Source organism: Brassica napus, unplaced genomic scaffold (assembly GCF_020379485.1).
Source record: "Brassica napus cultivar Da-Ae unplaced genomic scaffold, Da-Ae ScsIHWf_521;HRSCAF=783, whole genome shotgun sequence".
NCBI classification, from domain to species: Eukaryota; Viridiplantae; Streptophyta; class Magnoliopsida; order Brassicales; family Brassicaceae; genus Brassica; species Brassica napus.
Window position 1 is genome coordinate 627,897 of NW_026016590.1, and position 8,365 is coordinate 636,261.

At 44.4% G+C, this 8,365-nt stretch overlaps 1 non-coding gene across 1 annotated transcript; it reads right to left on the reverse strand.

Moving 5' to 3' along the window:
• Window positions 1-211: 211 nt before the first annotated feature.
• LOC125604334 lies at window positions 212-317 on the reverse strand. The gene has a single exon (XR_007336135.1). It is a non-coding gene; the product is annotated as a small nucleolar RNA R71 (small nucleolar RNA).
• Window positions 318-8,365: the final 8,048 nt, after the last annotated feature.

The window sequence follows — 8,365 nt, forward strand, 5'->3', positions numbered from 1 at the left end:
ATGGACCATCTGAAACGGTTCGATTATCTAATCACTGCTATTCGGATGGAAGGAGTCCCCAAAGATTACCTGCTGTGCAAGCTCTTCAGATACACGCTGAATGGAGAACCGATGCACTGGCTTAGGCAGCAACCCACATGATCTTTAACATCCTGGGCCGACATCAAGAATGCTTTCTTACGAAACTTCTTCGATGAGGCGCGCGCTGAAGAACTTCGGAACAAAATTTCCACATTCTCGCAGGAGGCTGGAGAGTCCTTCAAAGATGCGTGGATTAGATTTAGGTTCTTCCAGCGAGACTGTCCACACCACGGATTTAACGAAGTGCAGCTGCTAAGCACTTTCTTCCGAGGTCTCGCCTTACAGTATCAAATGGCTCTTGATACGGCGAGTGAAGGAAACTTCACTACTCGGAATCCGTTGGAAGCTGTGAGACTTATCGAAAACCTTGCTAACAGCAGCAGCACCAAAAACACTGACTCTGAACGGAAGAAGTCTGTAGCCTCTATCGGGAAGGAACAGATGGACGAAGTAAGAGCTAAGTTAGATGTGGTGCACGAGCTTCTTAGGAAGCAAGTCTGTTCAGCTGAAGGAGAAGTAGCAGATACGGAAGGAGAAGAAAATGTGAACTACATCGGAGGTACCGGATTCCAGAAATTTGGAAACCAGGGCGGAAACAGAAACTTCTTTGGAAATGGTCAAAGAAGTAACCAGAGTTCACAATTTCAAAAACCCTTCAACAACAGCAAAAGCTACTCGAACTCCTACTACCAGAATCCACCACCCCAGACTCAGGAAAGCAAGATCGAAGAGATGCTTGATCGAGTACTGTTGGGACAACAACAAATCACCGTGGATTTCAACGGTAAAATAGACTCCGCCTACAACAATCTGAACACCAAAATCGAGACCTTAGGGACTCAGGTGAGAAAACTTGAAACGCAAGTAATTCAGACGGGCGAGACTATAAAAGGCAAGAAGCTTTCGCTAGAGAGGCAGGAGCCGACAAAGGGAAACACCACGTAAATGCCATCATAGATGATGATTTCTGGCAAGTGGTGAGAAATGAAAAGCTTGAGGAAGGAGACTTCGAAATCGAAAGCTCCATGAGTCTCGGCGGATCCCAATGGTGTCGACCGATGTCGATGAACTCGCATCGATCGACAGACCATGATGAAGATCGATGGACGGATTACTCCAGTCATCGATCGACGTCGTCCGCTAAATCGACTGAATGCAATGCAGTTCGAATTCTAACTCATGAGGAATTCGCAGCTAAGCATCCTCACCCACCCTCCCATTTCTATGATAAAATCGATCGACCGGTTAAGCCTACCATCGATCGACAGAGTGAGTCCGACGTCGATCGTCACAACACACCTCCCGTCGATCGATGGGCACCTCTGACATACAGAGTGCGGTTACCCTCAATCGATAATGACTATATCAACGCACTCAGACCACCACCTAAACCATTAGCTAGCCCACCCAAACCAAAACCCAACCCTTTAAATAGTTCACCAGAACCAGTTCAAGAAGAACAAGAAACTGAAGGGAGAAGGTTAAGGAAAAGAAAGGAGAAAATTCCTAAGAACCTTAAGAGGGAAGCTAACGAGAAGGAGATGGATGGTTTCACCAAAAGAATCCTCAGAATCCCAATCGAAAAAGCTTTTGATGAAGCTTACTTCACACACCGGTTGTGGATGTTCTTCAGAGAAACAAAGGTAACTGAGGAGGACATTAGGAGAATGTTTCATCAAGTCAGAGAGAAGATGAAACACAGGATCACATTGACAAAGAAGAGTGATCCTGGGAAGTTTGCAATACCATGCGTAGTCAAGGGTGTTGAATTTCCCCATTCAATGTGTGACACAGAAGAATCAGTTAGTATCCTCCCTAGAATCATGGCAGACCAGCTTGGTTTGACCATCGAACCTTCAACAGAATCCTTCACCTTTGTGGACCTTTCAGAAAAACGATCAGAAGGTATCATAAGAGATCTGGAGGTACAGATTGGTAATGCCCTTGTCCCGGTAGATTTTCATGTCCTAGACATCGAGCTTAACTGGAACTCTTCACTTCTGCTTGGAAGATCTTTCCTAGCTACAGTAGGAGCTGTATGTGACATGAACAAAAACAAATTGTGTCTGACGCTGATAGACCCCAACATCCACTACGACCCCATCCGACCTAAGAGAAAGGTTATTAATTATGTGGATTACGGGAAAGAACTTGGCTTCATTGGCGCATGCCATTGTGGAGCAGAGTACGAATCGGAGTACGAAACAGAGTACTCGGAATGGATCGACACCCCAACCTTTCCATCGATCGATTCCAATGAGTCAACGGTGACCGATGACCGCAACAACACGTCACTCGACGTAAAGCAGCCGGTTGACCATTTCGCTCCACCTAATCATTATTACCCCCACTTTGCCTTCCAACCTCCAAGCAAGAGAGGACGTGATGATTATTCCATATGCAGTTGGGCAGACAGTGGTTTCCATGAAAGTTTTGCAGTTGACACTGTAATTACTTCATCTAATGAGGAACATACAAAGGAATACGATGAGGATTATTGGAAAGAACGTGCAATAGAAATGTCTTTACAAGATGAAAGACTTGAAACACATAAGTTCACCAACACGTTTACAACATCGATCGACGAAGTGCACTCCACATCGGTCGATACCCACCCTCGTCCAGCAAAACAACTGCTCACATCGATCGACAACCGTACAGGAACATCGATCGATATTCGCACCGCAGCGAAAATTCAGGAGTAGGAGAATATTCCCTCTCCAACTAGGTTTATAGATACCTATATAAAACGTTTTGCACCCCTAAAACCACCTCCACACACCAGAGCAGACACAAAGCAAAAAAGATGAACACTCTTCCATCTACATCAACAGGACAATCCATGAAGAGCATTCATCTCAAGAACACAAGTTCTGCAGAAATTAATCTGCCATCGATGCATTTGTATCAACATCGATAGATACTACTCTAAACCCTAATCTTTCTATTTCTAAATTGAATGATAATGCAAACATTGATTACGGTTTTCTAACACCTGATGAATTTGGTATTTTCAGGGACCCAGACGTCAACACACGTGCAATAGATGGAAGGATTTTACAAGTGTCCAGAGAGGACATAGCAGATATCCTTCAAGTAGCCAATGGACCTGACACCCTATTCTCACAGCAACGTGGCACTCCAGTAGTCATTCAAACCAATCCAAACAATCACTTAGGAGTCGCCACAACAAAAATTAATCCAGACCTATCACGCCAACCAAAAGGGCAAGCATCGATCGACGGGACAACTGAGACATCGATCGACAGGTTAACACCAACGTCGATCGATAGGGATCACCCGACGTTGATTGATAGACGTTATGAATTTGGACACCGCGCTTTTCACATGTACAGAGCCAGAAAGTTCACTTGGGAACGAAGGGACAAGTATGGAGTCTACAGAGTTGAGTGTGGACACGCACGAGGCGTAGCTGGTGAGATGATACCTGTCACAAAGGACGACATCAGGAAATTACTGGAAAGAGCATCTCTTTTTGAAGAGAGCCACATCTGTCTTCCAGAACATGCCACTTCCTTCACACTCACAAGACTGGCACCAGAACTCTACACCAAAGATGAAATCAATGAGATGGTGTTTCGTATTTGTGGAGCTCAGGAAAGACTGGGAGAGGAGCTCAAATCCTTGGTAGAAGATACACATCAACCTTTGGATAGAGGCTACAATGAGCTTTTCAGAAGTATGGCATAAATAAGGACAGAAATTGAGAGCTTACGTCAGCAACTTGAGAAGGAAGCCACGACCTCAGCATCGATCGACGCACCAAATGCACCATCGATCGACGTCAGTCTTCCTACAGCCCAGATCCCTGCAGAACCGCAATGTTCAGCACAACACAAGGATGAATGGGAAGTCTCATACATCGACACAAGGATAAACGACGTGTACTACCCTCTCAACAACAACGTGGACTGGCTGAGCACTAAAATCAAGCTACTACAGTAAGATCTGGATACCATTCGCAAGAAAGACCAACAACCAGCCACATCAATCGACGTGTGTACCATCACATCGCTCGTCGCTAAGGTCTCAGCTATGAATGAGAGGCTGAGGACTTACGAGGACATGCATGACCGCTTTATATCACCAATCATGATAGATATAAACAAATTGTCTAGTCAAATACTTCATGCCCAAAGGGATATTGATAACATTACTAATCAAAATTTTTTGCAGGCAAACTCATCATCGATCGACAGGCTACGAGGGCCTTGGATCAATGGCAAGAATCCTGAAGAGTTACTTCCCTACACAGCAGCAGAGGTTGATGAGATCACATCCAAGATCTACACTGCTATAGACACCATGGAGGAACGACTTGACAAACGCTGCGATGACATCTACTTTCCATTCGACAACATAATCAGTGGACTAGACAGCCACACAGAATTGCTACAGAAAGAAGTCAAAGGCATTCAGAGGCAACTCCCAGCTCAACACCAGATATCAGCATCGATCGACAGGAAGCAAGCGAAATCGCTCAATGGTAAGTCGCTGAGATCGACCGACGAACATATAATCGCATCGATCGACGTCGAGTCTACACCAGCCGGCGAGCAGCTGATACACAAGACGATAGAGTCAATGCAAAAGGAACTGACAGAACTTTCAGCATACGCCTATGACAACATAGGCTGGCACCAGGTCAGCATTGACAACGTTCAAGATAGGCTACAAAACATCTCCAATGTACTTGAAAAGATGGATGATAAATGGACAAGAAATGATGAGGCCACAAGAAGTTTCATTACATCTTGGTCTAGAATGTGCAGAGATGATGTGGATGCTTGTTTTCCAACAAGCAGCTGTTTCTCCAGCAAATAGCCAATCACTACCACAGTCAAGCTATATGACTATAACCAAAGCGCTGAGTGGGAGGCAACCCACTATTAGGTATTTTAGTTTGGTTTTCTTAGCTAGCATTTATTTACTTTCGTTTTATTTCTTTCAGATTTAGGAGACCTAGGAGGATCTGAATATCGACCGCCGACGAGACGTCGACATCGCTCGACATGGACAACCACACGACGATCGATGTATCATATTCCCATCGATCGATATCTACTCCGGTCAGATGTATCTTCCCTACTTGTTACATTTTGTACATCATGAATTATTCAATCATAACTCCGGCTGAGTTACACTAGGACAATGTAATTTAAGTCTGGGGGAGATTTACTGATATAATTTATTTTATTCTTATATAAAAGGAATTTTAATAAATTATGCTTAGCTATTGAAAATAGGGACTATAATCTTATATTGATTTAAACTTGAATATCTAACCAATCTTTAGCACCATTTTAGAATTACTGATTGCAGATAGCACTATAGATGCTAAAGCAGATCAACCTATCAACTACACACTTGCCTTGAAACGCATGAAGCAACCAAAGCTGATTTCCAACACTAAACCTGACATAACCGCTTGTCTTGGGGCTTGGTATACATGGGATCGGATTCTTCAGACAAGTCTGGAAGGTAACGCCTGGTGTAGATTATTTATCACATTTTCTCTCTCTAAATTTCGACCCTAGAATAGTTAGTGAGTTATTAAAAAAAAAAATAAAGACTCCAATAAAAGAGTCTGAACATGACTTGGTGGCTAAAACCATTAAGGCTTGATTCATAAAGACTCCAATAAAAGAGTTCGAAACGGGACTTGGAGGCGGCAATCTTCATGGCTCGTTTTCGCAAAGAACTCTTGGATATAGGTCAAAAAGAAGTGAACAGAGCTTGGTGGCAACCACCAATAAGTTTTGATTCATGGAAGCCTGTCCAATCTTGGTCAATGATCCTGCAATGGAAGCAGACTTTGGCTGAAGAGAGAAAATTAGAGAGAGAGAAACTAGGAACTAACTTTTACCTGCAGATCCAGATACTTGTCTGAAATCCTTGCATCCTATGATCGATACTCCCAAGGTAAAGCATTCACTTTATATTTATGCTAAGAAATGAAGTCAGTAGAGGGGATGTCAGACGTGAATTGATGAGTTGCGTTAGAAATGGTTGCTAAGCTAGGATATTGCATAGTGTGCTTCTGTGATTAGGGCCTTTTAAATGTGGTTGCAAAATTGTTGAGGAAAAGATTTCTATGCTTTAAAATCTTAAGTCCCTAATATTTTCAAACCTCTTTCAGAGAGACTGCCTGTATGTTTTGCTTGAGGACAAGCAAAAGGGTAAGTCTGGGGGAGTTGATATACCTTGGATTTGACCCGTTTTCATCCATGGTATATAGGTATTTTTCTATTATATATCTATGTTTTCTACTCTTCTAGGTATGTTTTCAGGTTCATGTGCATTTCGGAGTAAAGCTATGACTTTGGAGCATTTTGGAGCTTAAAGGACATTTCACCCGAGTTGACCATGTAGAGGTCGACGAGCGGAAGAACAATCGATCGATGCGCATCAGTGCTATCGATCGACACCAAGGGATGCCTCGACAAATGAAGATTGTGTACATCGATCGATGTTGAAACATTAGACACTCGACATTTTGGATCCAACAGACTTAAAACACAAGGCCAAGCCAAATTACGAAAATGTCCTGACGAGTTTTTAACCTAGTAGATTATATACTGCCTAAGTGTTTTGACGGCAGGGAGAGCTTTTTGTTACAGTTTCACTTTGAGAGAGAAGAGAGAATTTTGGAGAGAAGATCACTTGTGATTGGAACTCCTTGTTTTCATTTATTTTCATCTATACTATGAATTTCTATTTCTTCATTGTTATGAATTGCTTTGCTATGTCTGAGTAGTTCACTTATTAGATCCAGGGTTCAGATAGGTTTGTGGGATTAGCCCCAAACTATAGATCTACCTTGCTGTGATATTCATGATAGATTTGTATTCATTGCTTGTTTTAGCCTTGCTAACTAGAACTTGATCATAGGATTGCTTATTCAAGCACCCTTGTTATCCCATTCTGACATCTATCTATCATATTAGGACTGCTAGAGAGGGCTAACCGCCAATTTAGTATCTTAGTAGGGCATATCATACTCGCGCATAGGCCTGGCTAGAACCCGTCGATCGATGTCCTCAACTGACTATCGATCGACGTTGGCAAAGGTGTATCGGTCGACGTCCCAATAGGACCATCGATCGACACTCTTTCGTTGTTGACATACTAACCGTTGAGACACGAGATCTAGCTTGTTAACCAGTGAAACATGCGACAGCTGATCACTGAGTTAAGCGGTTGAGCTCTAATATATCATGCATGCAACAAATAGGCATCTATAGGTATTATAATCTCCAAAACCTGAATAGTGGCCCTGCATCTAATATCATTTCCAACCAACTTACATTTACTAGTTACTTCGCTTGTTTTAATTGTTCCCTAGCTCCTTGTGGATTTGATCCCTAAGTACTACATCTGAACCTCTTTTGATGAGAGTAACACTCCTTAGGGTAATTTGAGTGGTATCAAGTACACACAGGACGTCCGTGGGTGTCCGCCAGCACACACAGGACGTTCGTGCCTGTCCTGTGGCTGTCTGTCAGCACACACAGGACGTCCGTGGCTGTCCGTGTGTGTCTGTGTGTGTCCGTCAGCACACACAGGACGTCCATGGCTGTCCATCAGTACACATGTCAGCACGCTGGTCCTTGGACTCAGAACGCTGGCACTTTCGTGGACTGTTCGAGTGATTTTGGCCCACGTGGGCTGTCTGTTCAGTACACACATGACGTCTGTGGGTGTCCGTCAGCACACACAGGACGTCCGTGGCTGTCAGTGGCTGTCCGTCAGCACACACAGGACGTCCGTAGCTGCCCGTGTGTGTCAATGTGTGTGTCCGTGTGTGTCGGTCAGCACACACAGGACGTCCATGGCTGTCCATCAGTACACGTATCAGCACGTTGGTCCTTGGACTCAGCACGCTGGCCCTTCCCGTGGACTGTTTGGGTGATTTTTGGCCCACGTGGGCTGTCTGTTCAGTACACACAGGACGTCTGTGGGTGTCCGCCAGCACACACAGGACGTCCGTGGCTGTCTGTGGCTGTCCGTCAGCACACAAAGGACATCCGTGGCTGTCCGTGTGTGTCTGTCAGCACACACAGGACGTCCGTGGGTGTCCGTGTGTGTCCGTCAGTACACACAGGACGTCCGTGGCTGTCCGTGTGTGTCCGTGTGTGTCCGTCAGCACAGACAGGACGTCCGTGGCTGTCCATCAGTACACATATCAGCACGTTGGTCCTTGGACTCAGCATGCTGGCCCTTCCCGTGGACTGTTTGGGTGATTTTGGCCCACGTGGGCTGT